The sequence below is a fragment of the Petaurus breviceps genome, unplaced genomic scaffold, assembly GCF_028583685.1.
Source record: "Petaurus breviceps papuanus isolate PSGF00001 unplaced genomic scaffold, PetGlider_PUasm1.0 90701, whole genome shotgun sequence".
Lineage (NCBI taxonomy): Eukaryota > Metazoa > Chordata > Mammalia > Diprotodontia > Petauridae > Petaurus > Petaurus breviceps.
The window spans coordinates 7,820,958-7,834,497 of record NW_027187316.1 but is presented as its reverse complement, the minus strand read 5'-3'; the positions used below and the strand labels follow the sequence as shown (position 1 = coordinate 7,834,497).

Sequence of the window (13,540 nt, the reverse complement as noted above, 5' to 3'; positions counted from 1 at the left end):
GGAGTGAATGAGATGATCCATTAAGATCTTTTTACCTAGTCTTTGATTTTAGGTGTTTCCTGACTGAGCCTCAGGACATTTCCATAGGTTATTTACCTGGATACTCAATTGCTCCATTGGGCTCAACCCATCCTAAAATGGATTAAAGGCAATCTTCCCCTCACTTTCTAGACAGGAAGAAAGAAAGGCTGGATCAATGACCTCTGGAGACCCACTCTAGACTGTCTCAGTATCCAGCAGGTCTGGCTGGGATGCACTGCTCTGAGTGGAGAGCAAACCCCTCATCACACTGGTATGTTGTATGATATGAATCAGACTGGGGGTGGGGAGATCACCATAGTGTTCCACAGCAATATCAAGCAAAGGTGGTCCATCCAGGATGCTGCCCTGGACACTGGCCGAGATTAGTCTACGGTAGAAATGACCAGTAATCTTGAGTAGAAAAAGGTAGACTATGGGAGGCAGCATAGTATACTGTAAAGTATGCTAGATTTGGAGCCAAGGACCTGGGTTCGAGTTCAGATTCTAATACTTACTACCTGTACAACTTTGGGCAAGTCACTTTATCTCTCTAGACCTCAGTATCCTTATTTGAAAAATGGGGTAGGGGTGTACCAGATTACCTCTAAAGTGCCTTCCAACATAAATAGCCTGTGATCCTATAATCTCCACAAAGGAAAGATTTCCCCCACTGGCTGTCCAATCCTCTTCTCTCTGCAGGGAGGTCCTTCTCCTCCTTGACCCATTCTTATGGGAAATGACATGATCTGAAGCTTAAAGAGAGCAAAATTCCAAAAGGTAGAGGTGAGAAGAGGAAGGTGTTCAGGGCAGCTTGCACAAAGGCTTAGAAAGCCAGAAATGCCTGTCATTTACAGGAAACAGAAAGTAAGCTAGTCTGCCTTATGTAAGAAGGAGTAATCTGAAATCCATACACAACAGGGTTCTTAACCTGGGGTCTGTGAACTTGGTTTGTTTGTTTTTAAATATTTTGATAACTGCATTTCAATACGTCATCACTGGTTTCTTACATAATCCTATATAATTCATGTTATACATTTCAAAACTTTCTGAGAAGGGGTCCATGGGCTTCACTATACTGTCAATGGAGTCTATAACACAAAAAAAGGTTAAGAGTCTCTGGTCAAGAAAACTAGGTTGGAGTTGAATTGTGAAGGTTCAATTCAATTCATCTCAATTTATTGCAACACAGTGCCCAAAGTCCCTCTAAGCTTGAGACCTGCTAATCAAAACATGAAAAGGCCAGGTGTATATTGAGGCTGGTAGAAGAGAGGATATCCTCGCCACCTGGGCCCTACCTACTAATCTCCATGGAAGAATGGAAGAGATTTCAAATTTGAAAACTCAAATCCCATATAGTAGTTGTTAGGAAAATAACCATGAGCTGGCTTATAGTCTGGCCTCCAGAGATTGAGAATTGGGAGTAAATATGGAATTATCACTATGAACTAGGGTGACGTCTCCAACTGATAAGTGGAATCTAAAAAAAGATTAAGTTTAAGGGAAGGAAATAAGCATTTATACAGCACCAACTGTGTACCAGGTAACCTAGCCACCTTTCCAAATATCACAGCCTGTCTTCACTAACAACAACTCATTATCATTAAGGAAACCTAACACTTGAGGCAGATAGAGGTCAAAGTGAGCTGCCCTGGGTCATACAGCTAGCTAGTTGAGTGTCCACGGCTGAATTTGATCTCAAGTCTTCCTAACTCCAGCTTTCCATCCACTGGCATAAGGGCACTAGCTAACAAGGGGCACCTTACTCTTTGTTTGAAAGGGCTTCACATCTAAGGCCAAGACCCCCTTTCTGGGGTGAGGCTGTTGTTGGTCCTTGGTTTTCAAAGAAAACCAATGACATCACAGATGATGACATGCTTGTGAATTGGAACTAAGTGAGGCAGAGTTGGTTACACAAAGTCACTAGCCTGACTCTCTCTTCCAAAGTCATCGAAGTCCAGTGGCAAGACAAAAGTCATGATGATGGCCCAGGATGCAGAGGAGGACCTTGGCATCTTCCATATCTGACCAAGCTCTGAGTGCTCCACAGCACCCTACTTCAACCTCCTACGTAACTGTTGAAACAAATGCTTCTCATCCACCCATTCCACAGGGGAAAGTCTTTTTTTTTTCTTTTTGCAGGGCAATTGGGGTTAAGTGGCTTGCCCAAAGTCACACATCTAGTAAGTGTGTCAAGTGTCTGAGGTCAGATTTGAATTCAGGTCCTCCTAACTCCAGGGCCAGTGCTCTATTCACTGTGCCACCTAGCGCCCACCTAGGTACCTACTGCGCCACCTAGGGAAAGTCTTTAAATGCTTGGGATGACAAGATGTCTCAGAAGGCAAAACTTTGAGGGACCAAAACTGCAGAGATTTTTGTCTATCTGTATGTCTGTCTACCTATTTATTTTTGCTATTCCTAGAGCAAGAGTTTTCTACCTTTTCTAAAGAGCTAAGGAAAAGGAGAGGGGCACCTATAGACATTAAGCAAAAGTATCATGGCAGTACCTGTTCTTCCCAGAGGATGAGACAGCCCAGATTTCAGCTGAGCCAGAGGCTGAAGCCTACATCCATCAGCTCCCAACAGAGCAGCAGCACAGGAGCCCTGGGAGGAGACAATGAGTCTGGTTGAGTACTGCCTAGCAGAGGTTGGGAGACCATCAGCATGACAGCATCACTAAGAGAATTCAGCATTCCCTCCGTAATTACCGTGTTTCCCCGATAATAAGACCTATCCCGAAAATAAGCCCTCCCCTTACTGTGTAAGATTTCTCTAAAATAAGCCCTCCCCCCAAAATAAGCCCTATTGAAATTGCTACTGTAGTGAAGGTGATCCTCTGCGCTACACGCTACATTACGGTACCCTCTGTATGCACCATCTTCCCCCCCTCCCCCGGGTGAAACGCAAGCCGCGCTTCGAGCTGCATCCAATCAGAGCTGCAGCAGTGAGCGCGTCATCCTGTTCTTTATTGAATTCATTATTGAATAAAGGTACATTTTTTGTTCACATTTACCTGTTTATTAAAATTGCTGTCAATGTTCATTAAAATAAGCCCTCCCCTGAAAATAAGCCCTCTGGTGTTTTTCTGTCCAAAACAATAATAAGACAGTGTCTTATTATCAGGGAAACATGGTATACCTTGATCAGGCACATATAGCTCCTGGTGCTAGGTATATGAGTAAAACAGTATCCTTACATTGATAAGGGAAATATTTTGTTGCTCTCTTTCTTACTAGACCATTTAATTAAATGCCTTTGCTTTGAATTAATTAGGTCCTCTGGCACCTACTACATGCCAGATACTGGACTAAGCCCTTTTAAAATGGTCTCCCATTTGATCCTAACAACAACCCTAGGAGGTAGGTGCTATTACTATCTCCATTTTACAGATAAGGAAACTGAGGTAGAGGTTAAACAACATACCCAGGGACACACAGCTAGTTAAAGTGTTTGAGGCTAGATTTGAACTTTTATCTTCCTGACTCAGTCCCTGCTCTCTCTCCATTGTACCACCTAACAGTCTGTCAATGAGTAAATCCATTGGTGGAAGCCAATGAGCTATGGTTTTATATCTCTTGAATCTGAGGTTCTCCTCAAGGAACATCATTAAATATTTGGTCAATATTTACTGTGTTTAGGGAATTGTTCTAGGCTTAGGTTAGTGGAGGATGGTACGATCAAGATTAAATAAGACCCACTCCTACCGTCATAGAACCTCCAATCTCTAGGGGCACTCTTGGGAAGACCATTTGTAGAGAGGCAGCCAGGGAATAGACCAGATGAGCTTTTGGCACTCCAGGTCCAGCGAAGGCTGTGATCCCCTCCCCCACCCAAGTCTGGTTTATCAGAACAACCTTGGGATGTGTTTACCAAGTCCTGGATGCTGTTTCCTCCCTGCCCAACCTGGTTCTTCTACCAAGGCCCTGAGATCATATCACCAGCACCTCTAGGTACCATTTAGGGTTACAAGATATCTGAGAACATCCAGTACCACTCCTGCATTTTAAGACTTAAAAATAGAATTGATCTCAGAACATTTTTCGATGGAAAAACCAAAGCTCAGTGGGGAAAGGTGGTTAGCTCAAGGTCCCATAGATAGTAGAGACAGGATAAAAACCAAGGTCTTTTGATTCTAAGTCTAAGGCTTTTTCCACTATACCTCTCTGGTTATTCTAGTAGGGGGTATTCCTAGAATTGTACCCCAATTTCTTATCCAAAGCTGGTTTTCAGAAATGGCAGATCATTTCTCAATTTTAGACTCCCATTGGTCAAAACCTCATCTCAGAGCCTTAGCTAGGGAAAAAGGGGTTGGGGGAATGAAGGGGTAGATGGTAAAAAGACAGAGGGCCCCCCACGATGGGGAAACACAGTAGCTGCTGTCGAGGATTGCCCATGCTGATGGGGAACATTAGGAAAAATAGTGAGGGATCTCCAAACTACTTTCAATGCAAGACAGAAACAAGTAGAATACTAGAATGTCAGAGCTAGAAAGAATCTTACAGAACATCTTGTCCATTGCCCCCATTTCACAGAGGGGGAAACTGAGGCCTAGAAATGGACCAAGTTCATACACGTGCAAACAGATGTCTCAAAGTTGGCAGAGTCCTTGAAGATCAAGTCCAATCTCCTCATTTTACTGAGGCCCAGAAGGATAAAGTAATTCACCCAAGGTCACGCAGGTTATCATTTGTTGGTCAGTCATTTTTCAGTCCTGTCTGACTCTTCATGACCCCATCTGGGGTTTTCTTGCTGAAGATATTGGAGTGTTTTGCCATTTCCTTCTCCAGTTCACTTTACAGATGAGGAAACTGAGTTAAGTGACTTACCCAGGGTAACCCACCTAGTAAGTGCATGAAGCCAAATTTGAACTCATGAAGATGAGTCTTCCTGAGCCCAGGCCCAGTGCTCACTCCACTGTGCCACCTAGCAGCCTACGGGTACCAAATTCCATCTCTGCTTTTCTGACTCTGAAAACTATATGCCCTTTCCACTCTATCTGTGGAAAGACCAGAACTCAGGGCTTCGGATTCCCATCCCAGGTCTCTTGTCCAAATTCCAGTGTTCCATCTCTTCAAGAGCTCTGAGCAGATCCTAGGTAATTAAAAGCAGATCCTAACTGAAAGCAGATCCTAACTAACTCTTATACATGTGTACACACACACATACAGATATATAGATATATAGAGATAGATATACATGTGTGTGTGTATAAATTCTCACCTGATTCTCAAAACAATCCTGTGATGTAGGTACCTTTATCAGCTCCTTTTACAAGTGAGGAAACTGAGTCTCAGAAGACTTAAATGACAACCCAAGGCCATACAACTAGTAAATAGTCTCCAAATCCTGCCTTCTATCCACAAAGCCAAACCACCTGTCCAGTTTACAGAACTCCAGTCCGCATCTTACCATCAATGAGCTACAGGGGGTCTGCCTGATATGCCCTTATTATTGAGTTTTCTTCACATTGTACAGATGCCAAGGGAACACACTCTTGTCACCATGCCAATCTTAATGAATCACGCACATCAACACTGCAGCTATGAATGCTAATGAGGTACAGCATGAAGGGGCAACCAGGTTATATGGTTTCCATGGTTTTAACCTGGGAAGAAAGGGGGAGGGAGGGAATGGAGTTTGGAGAATCTGTGACCTCTGAGAACACCTGGGGGGTGATGAGTGAAAGAAGATGCTGTAAGGACAGCCTAAACCCAGGCTGGTGGTGGAGCAGGGGTTTGTGAGCCCAGGCCGGAAGGGAGACTGGGCACAGAATCTCTGGCACCACCAACCTTCCGGTTACTTGGGCTCTGACCTCAGAGTCATATGTAAGCACTCCCTCTTCCTCAACACTTGTGTCCAGTCGGTTGCCAGCACTTGTCCATTTTACCTACAGGCATCCCTCACGTCTGTCTCCTTCCCCATTCACATCGGCAAGTCTGAGTTCAACTGTCCTAGTTCAAGACTTCCCTACCCTCCCCCCCCCGAGTCGGCTGCTATAACCTCCTAACTGGTCCCCCAACCTGAAGCCTGTTCCCTCTCAGATCCATCCTCCACTCAAAAAAAAGGGCTATTTCTAGAGTGTGGGCCTAGTCATTTAAAGAAGTTCCAGTGGCTCTAAATGGATATGTGTGTTTGTGTGTACATGTGTGTGATATGTATATATAGACACATATATACATAGAAATATATAAATATGTATAAACACACATGATATATGTGTATGTGTACATATACACCCATGTGTGCATTGTATATGTGCATACACATGGATGCATATGAGCCAGTAGAGATTCTTGAAATTACTAGGCCCATGCTTTAGGAATATCTCTTTATTTTTTGGACCAAGTGGAAGATGAACTAGAGAAGGAATAGACTTGAGGCAGGAGGACGTTGATATATGTATATGTATATGTATATGTACGTGTACGTGTACATGTATGTGCATGTATATTGTATTGCATGTGTGCGTATGTGTGTTTACATGTGTATGTGTGCATATGCATGTGTATTGTGTGTACATGCACTGTGTGCATCGTGTGTTTATGTGTGTCTAATGTGTGTATCGCGCACGTGTGTATGTTACATGTATATGCATATCGTATATTGTGTGTATATAGGACATATATGTTTGTGTATATTATATATGCTGTGTGTATATCGTATGTATTGCACGCACATGTATATTATGTGTGTGCTCTCATGCAGATATATACATGTGCACGTGCATGCATATCTGTGCACATGTTGTATATATGTATGCACATACATGTGTAGGCATATAGTTGCATTGTATGTGTATGTGTGCACATACTACAGAGATACATTGTGCACATGCATATATTGTATATATACAATATATACTATATATACAATATACATATATACACACACATTGCATATAATATGTATATATACATACTGTGCACTGAGTCACACAGCTAGTATGTGTCAGAAGCAGGACTTGAACACACCTCCTGACTCTAAAGCCAGCTCTCTAACCACCACCCCAGGTTTACTTCATATTCACTTTCTTTAGCCATATTGTTTTCCCCATAAAATACAAACTTCTTGAGGGCCATAACTCTTGCGTTTTCCTTTGTTTCTCCAGTGCCTGGCACATAGGGCCTTAAGTAATGCTTAGTGATTGATCGATCTGTTGAATTCTGTGGGGAGAGCCCCAGAGACCCTACTGAGTCAAGGTTCAGGTGTTTAAAGGTAAGAGCTTTGAGCCTGAAGCTGAGAGGTGGGCCTGAGTCCAGACCAGAAGGATTGTTTTCCTGTGTTCTCACTCTGAATAAGAAGGAGCTCCTTCTTAATCTGGGAGTGAGTGAATGCAGCAACATAGCTCAAAATTCAGAGCTCAAGGAGGGGCCTGTGGATTGAAAGGGGAGTGTCTGAAAGAGATTATTTAAAGCTCCACACCTGTGCATAGCTAATGGAAAAAATGAGGCTGTGTACTTGTCACCTGCCTAATGTGGGTCACGTTCAGATATCAAGATTCCCTTGGCCTTTACTGGAAGAGGCTGCTGACTCTGGAGTCAGAAAAACTGACTTCGATGCTCAGGAACTGTGTGACCTTAGACAAATCACTTAATCTCCCTAGTCCGCAGGTTCTACATCTGTAAAATGAGGGAATGGCTCTTGATTAGGGTATCCTGAGAACTGGAAAGTTGCTGGCTCTGGATGGCCCCAGTAGATTCTGTGATGGGGGAGTGGTGCCCCCTGAGAGGGGAGAGAGGAAAAGTCTGGCATCCCAAGAGTCCAGATCTATGGAGGGAAAAACATCCCTTTCTCAAACCCCTTCCACACCCTCCACAGGTAGTAGCAAAGGAAAAAAAAAAATCACTTAGGAGGAACAATGATGGGAGCCTAGCCAGCCGAAGAGCCTTCTGTTTGGGGCCTGGGTTTCATCACAATAGGGCTGGGTTATGTAGAGAGAATGTGGGCTGGGTGATCCTAATAACTGTTGACATTTATACAGCATTTTACAAAGTTCTTCCATATCCCCCAACTCATTTGATTCTCCCAGAAAGTGGCAGGCAGGGGTTATTATCTCCATTTCATAAGTGAGGAAAGTGAACCTCAGAGAGGTTAAGCGACTTGCTCAATCACATAGCTAGGAAGCAACTTGACTCAGGGTCACTATATCAAGAGGTGGAAGGAATCTCAGACCAACCCTCTCATTTTATGAATAAGGAAACATGTTTAGGGGAGGGGAGTAGGCAAGTGACTTGCCCATTTAAATAGTAAGGAGGGGTGCATGTCCTCTGGCTTGGAATCCACTGTTCCTTCCATCATTCCACAGCAATCTAGCTAAATCTGCCCACTGACTAGAAGGAGGTACCTTTCTACTGAATGTCTCCCTCAAAATGCCAAGGGAAATTGGATCCAGTATTAAATCTCCAGGCAGCTAGGTGGTGCAGTGAATAGAGTGCCAGGCCCAGAGTCAGGAAGATTCATCTTCCTAAGTTTGAATCTTCCTATCTGGGTGACCCTAGGCCAATCACTTAACTCTATTTATCTCAGTTTCCTCATCTGTAAAATGAACTGGAGAAAGGAGTGGCAAATCACTCCAGTATCCAAAATGGGTTCACAAAGAATCAGACATGACTAAAACAGCTAAACAGGAACAAGCTGAGTACCTGCTCCTATCTGATGGTCTAACCACACATGAGTCTTCCTGATTTCAGGCTCAGAGCTCTATCTGCTGAGCTACCTACCTGCCTCCAAGGTAAACAGAGCTTAAGTGACTTGCCCAGGGGTCACACAGCTACTAAGTGTCCAAGACCAGATTTGAACTCAGGTCTTCCTGACTCTAGGTCCAACACTCTATCCACCATGCTACCTACCTGCCCACAGCCAGATTAGACACAAATTTCAAGAGAGGAATGTAGAAGGGCCCAGAATATAAAGCACCTTCAGGACTCTGCCTCTGGGCTTAGACATACATACTGTGCACTGAGTCTTGAGACAGAAGTCCCAGATTCAAATTCCACCTATGACCCTCCTTGTGTGATCCTGGGTTAGTCACCTAACTCCTCTAAACCTTGGTGTCATCATCAAATTAAAGAATTAGAATTGATGGCCTCTAAGGCACCTTCTAGTTCTAAAGCCATAATCCTATCATTCTAAACCTTCCCACACAGTCAGCTGACATTTATTAAGCATCTATTGTGTTCCAGACTCTATGCTAAACTCTGGGGGTATAAAAAGACCAACCAAATTGGGCTATTGCGCAGTCTCCTGTGTGGGTAATTGAATGTATATTAGGAATCCAGTCTCTGTGTGGGTCCACATATGTGTATATCTGTGTGTACTTGAATCAATGCTTGTGTCTATATGCTCACCCTACACTCCTGCTCCTGAGCCCCCATAGTAGACCCCCAGCAAGGCCTCCTGGCAATGCTGAATACCATGGAGAGATATAACAAAAGTCCTCGGAACCTCTATTTGGCTCCCGGGGGCCCAAGGCCATAGGATAAAACCCAGTCGTTTCCCTGGGAAATAGTCAGAACCAGCACCATCAACACCAACCCCCACAACAAACACACACACACCCCTCAAGTTCCCTCTGGGAGAGGCCCTGAGGTCACCTGTCGGGAATCCTGGTCTCCTTATCATCTCGGCATATCTCCCACCTCTGCCTCTGGGCTCCCACGGGTGGGGAGCTCTCTGGGTTAGCCCAAACCTCCAGCAATCTGTGTTTGCTTGTCTCTGGATGTCCACTCTCGCTCTCTTGGCATTCCAGGTATATTTTTTCCTGGTTAGATCATTCTCAGGGATCGATTGAGGCCAGGGGTGGGGATAGGGTGAAGAGGATAGAAGCTAGGTGAATTGATCTTGGTCTGTTGAACCATCATTCATAGATTGGGGAGTGGTCAGAAAGAGGTTACTACTGGGCATCTCCCTTGCCTTTCTCCTATCAGCTTCAGTCATCCCAGAGAGTCATTGACCATTCATTCTACAAACATGTGCTGAGGGCCTATTACATGCTAGACTCTGTACCAGGCACTTCGAGGTTGAGGATAAGATGTATTTTTAAGAGAGTCCTGAGCAGTCTGTGTTCTGAGCAGGGGCGGGAGACCAAAGGGAGGGAAGATCCCTCTGGAAACAATGAGACATGTGCCCCGCTCCAAGAACCTGGGGGAAACCTTGCCAGTCTGCCCTTTCAGGGGAGTGTCCCCAAGAATCCCAACAACATTCTGCTAAAAGTTAAAATAAATGATACTACCCACTTCGCAAAGTGATTGTGGGGATCAAATGAAATCAATATGTGTAAAGCAATCTGTAAACCTTAAATATACATAACTATTATTATTACATATGATCATAATAGGAGGCAGTTAGGTGGCTCAGTGGATAGAGCACTGGGTCTGGAGTCAGGAAGACTTGAGTTCAAATCTGAACTCAGATACTGACTAGCTGTGTGACCCTGGGCAAGTCACTTAACCTGTTTACCTTAATCCAGTGGAGAAGGAAATGGCAAACCATTCCAGTATCTTTGCCAAGAAAATCTCAAAGATAGTATAGTTTGTGGGGTCACAAAGAGTTGGACACAACTAAACAACAACATTATTATATGTTAATATAATATAATTATTATTATCACTGCTTTCTTATATGTAAGGCCTAGGATGCGACTGATACTCCTTCCTCAGAGCTGATAGGCCTCCCTATTACGCTGACTATGAGATGGAATGTCATTGAGATTCTTGGGGTCCCTCCCCTGAAAGGGAGATGGAAGGGGGAAACATTCCCATTCTTCTCTCTGCTCCTAGCCCTGACAGTATGAAAAAGCCCCAAGTCCTCTAGGTCAAGCCCTAGCTGGAGATTGCTCATCTCTAAGGGAAATGGCTCATTTCCCATCCTCCAGACAACTTCCTAATGGTCATTCCATAACCCCAGGCTACTCACTTTCTCCTCCTCCTAAGCCTCCCCAGGGATCCCTGCAAGGATCTTAAACCACTATTCCTACTCAAGCTCCAATCACCTTCCTGTCTGAATGCTTTCCCTGGAGCTAATGAAATCATCTGGAAATTAGAGAGAGAAGTACAGAATAGATTCCTGAGTTACTATCTGCCAATCATGTGTAATGGCAAGATATGGAGTCCAAGGACCTTCATTCAAATCTTAACTCTGTTACTTAGTACTGTATGATCTTGGGCAAAGTTACATCTCTGTGCCTTGATTTCCTCATCTGCAAAATGTTGGTCCCTTCCAGTTCTCAATCCCACAACCCTATTAGCCTGTGTGTGATGAAACAGTTGTTGTCCTTCATTCCGGAAGAGTACCAAAATGACATCACTGTGGAGCTGAGGCACAGTGTGTCTGACTGGGGCTGATCAAAGGAATTTGAGCTCAGAAGGATCTACCTTAGGTGGGGCAGAAATCGGCCATATGAACATGTGGAGTGAAGATGTCTAAATTTGTGCAGCTCACATTTCTTTTGTACTACTGTAATTCTGCTTTGCTCATAGAGCAGTGATTTCTTTGATACAGCAACCTCATTATCTATGTGTACATCATGGAAAGTATATTGTCAAGGTGATATTATCCACAGCATTCAAAATTTTTCCATTTGCGGTAGCTAATGGTTCCATGTATGGATGGTGTGGTACTGGCTAGTGAAGAATCTGTGTTTTCTTAGTGTTAATTGTTAGGCCAAAATTAGCACAAGAAGCAGAGATGTGATGAAATCAGGTCCAAGACAGGGAAGACTCACCTCTAGAAGCCCTGCTCCAGACCCACCTGGGGTTTTTGCTATTATACTTTAATTTCTGGCTCACTCAACTTTTATTGCATGGTAGCGAAAAGCATTTGGGATGGTGATCCATTTTGCATCTCTCTACCAAACAGGCCTCCAGGTCGATTGAACCACTACCTCTCCCTGATTACCACTCCTCCCTCCTCTCTTCCCTTAGTATACCTGGAGAACAAGATCAAGTGTCTCTCCAGGTAACCAAAGGGTTTTTTTTTTTACTAGAATTCAGGTACTGTAAAGTACCCAAGTTATGTGAAATTCAATTCAAGTCAGTTAAATATATATTAAGTGTTCACTCTGTGCAAGGCATAGAGCTAGGCAATAGGAATGCAAAGTGAAAAACCATACCTACTAAGCCCTCAAAGAGATTACATTCTAATGGGTAAGACAACACAAACATGGCCGAACATATATAAAACACATGCAGAACAAATACAAGGTAACCTTGAGGGGGAAAGGCACTAGCAACTGATGGAAAAGGGAGAAGGATTATCAGGAAAAGCTCCATGAAGAAAATGGCACAACATTTAAGTCTTAGAAACCAAAGGTTCCAAGAGAATAAAGCAGCTAACCAGCATGGAAGAGAGAGAGAGAAAGTTCAACTGAGTTCAACTCTGAGGAATATTTGAGTTCAAATCCTGCTTTAGATACTAGGCATGTTGACTGTGGCCAAGTCACTTAACCTCTTTCAATCTCAGTTTCCTCCTATGTAAAATGGGAACAATAATAGTGCCTGGCAGATTTCAAAAACACCTGGAAAGATTTATATAAACTGATGCTGAGTGAGGTGAGAAGAACCAGGAGAAGGTTGTACACAGTAACAGCCACAGTGTGTGGGGACTGACTTTGATGGACTTGGCCCTTCTCAGCAATGCAAGGACCTAAAACAATTCTAGAAGACTCATGATGGAAGGTGCCATCTACATCCAGAGAAAGAACTGTGGAGTCTGAATGCAGAGAGAAGCAGACTATTTTCTTTTTTTGTTTGTTTTGTTTTTTTCTTTCTCATGGTTCCTCCCATTTGTTCTAATTCTATACAACATGACTAATGTGGAAAATATGCTTAATAGGAATGTATGTGTAGAGCCTATATTAGATTGCAAGTCATGTTGGGCAGGGAGGGAGAGAAAATTTAAAACTTATGGAAGTGAATGTCGAAAACTAAAAATAAATAAACTTTTTTTGTTTTGTTTTTTTTCCTTTTTGGAGGGGGGAAGGCAGGGCAGTTGGGGTTAAGTGACTTGCCCAAGGTCGCATGGCTAGTGTTAAGTGTCTGAGGCTAAATTTGAACTCAGGGCCTCCTGACTCCAGGGCTGGTGCTCTATTCACTGTGCCACCTAGCCACCCCAATAAACCTTTTTTTTTAAAGAAAATAAATAATAATGCCTGACACTTAGTGTTTGTTGACTTGACTATATCACAGGGTTGCTGTGATGATCAAATGAGATAACATATATAAAGCACTTCATAATCTGGGACTCAAGCTTATTTGCAGACATTTTTCTCTTTGGTGGAGAGTGATTATTCAATGTTCCAAGTCTACTTGAGAGGTAGAATTGGTGAGAACTTGACAGAGGAGAGATCCTATCTCTGGGTTTCCAGATGAAAGGAGACTCAAAGTTCCAGGTTCCCTTCAGGGAACACATGTCATGCCCATATCCTCATATCCCCAACTTGCCACACTAAAGATCTTGGGGAATTTCCTTTGGGTAAGATCTCTCTCTCTCTCTCTCTCTCTCTCTCTCTCTCTCTCTCTCTCTC

The 13,540-nt window shown here is 43.5% G+C and overlaps 1 long non-coding RNA gene across 1 annotated transcript in view; it reads right to left on the bottom strand.

The window, feature by feature from the left end:
• Positions 1 to 581: 581 nt before the first annotated feature.
• Positions 582 to 13,540, bottom strand: part of LOC138144491 (uncharacterized) — a 19,787-nt gene continuing 6,828 nt past the window's right edge. Inside the window, exons 2-3 of the long non-coding RNA XR_011163970.1 lie at positions 2,526 to 2,622; positions 582 to 773 (exon numbers count right to left, since the gene is read on the bottom strand). This is a non-coding gene — a long non-coding RNA (uncharacterized lncRNA). The remainder of the gene's footprint in view (positions 774 to 2,525; positions 2,623 to 13,540) is intronic.